Source organism: Crocodylus porosus, unplaced genomic scaffold (assembly GCF_001723895.1).
Source record: "Crocodylus porosus isolate Cpor-Errol unplaced genomic scaffold, CroPor_comp1, whole genome shotgun sequence".
Taxonomy (NCBI): domain Eukaryota; kingdom Metazoa; phylum Chordata; order Crocodylia; family Crocodylidae; genus Crocodylus; species Crocodylus porosus.
In genome coordinates, this window is record NW_017728943.1 from 21,725,333 (window position 1) to 21,729,691 (window position 4,359).

The 4,359-nt window shown below is 42.9% G+C and overlaps 1 protein-coding gene across 1 annotated transcript in view; it reads left to right on the plus strand.

Annotated features, from left to right (window-relative positions):
• Window positions 1-4,359, plus strand: part of ING4 (inhibitor of growth family member 4) — a 25,080-nt gene that overhangs the window by 366 nt on the left and 20,355 nt on the right. The gene's annotated exons all lie outside the window — the stretch shown is intronic.

Sequence of the window (4,359 nt, forward strand, 5' to 3'; positions counted from 1 at the left end):
CCACACCGCCCCGCCTGCCGCAGCCGGCCTCTGTCCCCCGGCGGCCGGCGCACCCGCGTGCCCGTGCCCTTCCTGCCGCCGCGCCTGCCCTGGGCGGGGCTCGCTCTTGTCCCCTGCCCGCTCCTGACATCACTGAAGCGGGAACGAGCTCGCACCTCCTTGCTCCGTGCACCTGCAGCCACAGCGTCGTTTAACCTGCTAGAATTCACTCCTCTTCCTGCCCCGCCCCCCAAAAACAAAACAAAACGAACCGAAAACACAATGTAGCGCATGGAAGTTGTATCCAGGCCTCCTCTTTATTGAGGTGCTTGTGAAGTGGAAACAGATAATTTTTGTACTGCACCAGGGTTGTTTCGTTTGCTTTTTTATTTTACTCCTGTACAGATGTCTCTACAAGGTTTTTTTTCTGCTTTTTTGTTGTTGGAGCATTCTGGAGAAATGAAAAAAGTTAGTAGTTTTACCTGTAGATTTCTCTGACACAGTGTGAAAGCATTAAGTTGTTTGTAGCTGTCACTTTTTCTGTTTAGGCTGGAACTTTGCATGCCAGGTGTTGACTGAGGCTTGATTCATTCCTGCTTTTAACATTTTTGCTGTTTCAGAAAGTAAAGCTCGGTAAGAGCATGTTGCCTTGTCATGTTTTAAAACAACTTCTAGTACCCTCCAGTGCCTTGGAACAAAAAGGCTGGGGAGGGACTTCTCATTTGAGATAGTCCTGATTGATTGGTTGTCCTGGGTTTTTAACTCTGATCAAAAAAGGAGTGGCACAGCCATTTACACATGTTGTCCTTCCAGGCTGCATGGCTGTTCCTCTGGCAGTAGGCATTTGAGGAGAGTCCACAGTCCTAACCGACTTGTCCCTGGAATGACTGACTAACTTAAAAGAGCCTCAGTTAACTATGCAGCATCATCTTGGGGAGGGGAGGAGGAAGCATTAGGACACTGTCTCATATACTTCACTGGTACTTAAAGCAGGACAGTGGACAAAGGAGCCTAGTGTGTAGGATTCCTGAACAAAAGGCTTTCTTTTAAGAGAAATGACGTCATGTCTGTTTATACTCCATGGTTTCAGAATTGTACCTTTTGTGAAAGTTTAGCCGGTTTTGGCTGAGATATGTGCCCTTGCATGTCTGCACAGGCTTGGAGATTTGTTGGAGCTTCATAGTTATTTTTTCCAAAGATCCCATCTACACTGAGTGTTTCAGCCTGGGACTACAGAGGTCAGAAAGGCTGGTGCGGCATTGGAACTAAGCAGGCACTCTCTTTACTGCCTTTGTTGCTCCTCGTGCTATGGCAGAGGGGAAAGCTGTGTGAATTGAGTACAGAAAAAAGAAGAATAAGTTTGCAAATGTAGTTTCAATTGATCAGGAGAAACTGAGACTGGCTGAGGATGGAGAATAAGTTTGGAAATTACTGTGTGGAGGAAGCAGGGACAAGAGAAAGGGATATAGATCCGATGAGGGGTCCAGGTACAATGAGAATACGAGGGCAATATGGGTAAAGACATGGGGACACAAGGAGTAGGGAAGGGAGGGGGATATGGGAAAATTAAAGTTCAGTGAAGAGACTGCAGGTAATCTAGGATGAAGTTGGGACAACCATAAGCTTTATGAGGAGAAAGAAGCAAGCTTAATGTAGAATAAATTGTTGACAGAGTCTCAAAAGGGTAGTCCTCTGAGGGAAACTGGGACTGGAGCCAAGAGCTGGGATGAGGGAGAGTGATGATGACTGCATAAAGACAGGTTGGAGGACATGGAGTCAAAGGTATTGGGCTTTTGGGGGAAACCAAAGAAATAGGATTTCAGGGCTGGAGCATACTCTCCTGAAAAGCCTGAAACAGAATCTAGGTTCTCAGATCTCACAATTCTGTTGTTAGCAAATAACAGTGAGCCCAATGGCAAAGTATCTTGTTCTGTCTAGTGCAAATAAGCACGGAGAATGACATTCTGTTATTGCAAGTAGTTATTCTGTTGGCTCTGAGTGACAATTACACACCCAAACTAAGCTAAAAGGATATTACGTTTGCAACATCAAGTACTTGGAAGTTAGGGAGTAGCGGTATTGAGGCTGTCTATGAAGCCTTAATTTGACTTTGTTTTTCCAGAATTGTGCACAAGCAGTGGCTCTTTCCGTTGCTGCAACAAGGTCCTTCTTTCTACAGGTCTTGCCAAGGAGTTGCCAGACAAGCAGTGCTCCATATTCTGTACTGCACTGCACTGGCATATATTTGTGTCATTAGAGTAGCCCCATTGGATCATGCTTGTTTTTGATCTTCCAGTTTGCTTGCTCAGGTGATTCAGGCATGACCATGTTGGCCCATCTAAATCCACCCCTCCAGAAGGTCCTTCTGGGGTTCCAGATCCATTCTAGAGCCCCTATTCACATATAATTTTTCCTTCCATAACCTGTGGCACCTTATTAGCCATTGTGTCCAGCAGCACAACACTGGTTACAAAATGCTTTTGTGTAATCTTGTGCATAGTCTTGTGCTAAGGCAAGAAAAGGTCATTGTGATTGTCTAGGCTGACCTCCTTCAAAGGAACTGTCTATATTAATTTTTGCTTCAAGTCTAACATCTAGAAATAGAGTGGGCCAATCTGTGTCACAGGTACCACAAGTGGTCTCTGCATGGCAGACTGGGGAAGGGACAGGTGGCACAGTGGCAGATACAGGCAGCAAATCAGGCAGGGAGCACATGAAAGGAAGTAGAAGGCAAGTAGTAGTACATTAGGCAGGGAGCAGAACAGCAGATCAGGCAGGGAGAAGAGGGTCAGAGTGGCACTTTGGGAGGATGTGGGGCTATTTTGTGGCATACTTACCAAAAAGTTTGGCCCCCTGCTGATCTGTCTTTTACAATAAACAGCCAGTCTACATTTTAAAAATTTCAGAGATGGGGAATACAATGCAAACCTTGGTATGGAAGTCCAATGATTATCATTTTGTGCCTTGCTTCTATTCCAAATTTGCATAATTTTTGTTTTCACAGATTTATTCCTTTGTCTGCTAGACTGACAAGCTCTCTTAACAGATTTCTGCTACTCGCATAGATACTGATAGGTAGTGATTAACTGCTCCTTAATTTCTATTCGACAGGGAGAAGAAATCAGGAGTGCAGTAGTAAATTGAAATCTTTCACAATATGGCAGGCTTTTTTATCCTTTAATCATTCTGTTGGCCTTCCCTGACCCTTATTCAATTTTTCAACATCTTCAAAATCTGGACTCTGCAGCTGGACACAGTATACAATAGCAGTCTCTCCAGTACCAAATACAGAGGCCTCTCTTCCTACTTGATATGCATCTAGAGCAGTAATTCTCAGTCAGGGTGCTGTCATATTCAAAGGTGGTGTTAGGATGCCTTGACCCTGAAAAGGTTCAGAACCACTGCTGTAAGGGTCGTTTCTCTGTTCCTAATGTAGGGCCTTACATTTGGCTCTGCTGAAACACATGTTTAGTTTACCAACCAATCGAGATTTGTCATTTGCTAAGAATTAGTAATTAATCTTTTCCACCGGGTAACTGACAAAAAATAGTGTAGGATTAAGAGCAGGTCATTGCATGTCCCTAGGTGAAATAGTCACTTAATGTTTTCTTGCTGTAGTTAGATCTTGAACTCTATCACTTAACTATTTTTGCATTCATATAATATGTGCCATGGTTATTTTATATCATTCCAGTTTATTAATAAAAGATGGGTTGGACTAGATGACCATCAGAGGTCCCTTCCAACCCTATTTTTCTATGATTCTGTGTTCTGTACACAAGTTAAATGTTGTCTGGAAACCTTAGTCTGTGGTATTAAAACTACCCTATAAATTCCTGTTGACATCTTATGCAAGTCCTGTGTGCTGCTCATTTTTTTTCTGCCTGTTTTTGACATTAGGCTGGTACATATATTACCTAAGTCATCCCGTTTACTCTTATACTGTGCCAACAGTTAAAAAGTTTTCTTGCATGGCTCTGAAATTTTGTCCATGCAACTTTTAGTTTTAGAACATTAATAGTTTAGAGCAGTGGTTTTCAATCTGTGGTCTGCAGACCCCATGGCATGCACAGACTCTGTCTAAGGGGTTCATGAAAGAGGACTATGGTCAATCAGAAGTATGTGAATACTCACAGTTACAATTGAGAGGGGTCTGCACATCCGTTTGAAATTTTTCAGAGGTCCACAAATGAAAAAAGGTTGACAAATCACTGTTCTAGAGAACCCCTCAGCCTGCCTTTTTGTCATGTTATCCAAACCTGGTCATTCAAAAATATCTAATGTTATCTTTAAGTTGCTATTGGAATGGAAATCACTTAATTATCTGAATATACCATTGTCATTATGGAATTATCACTCTATCCCATAATATTTTCAACA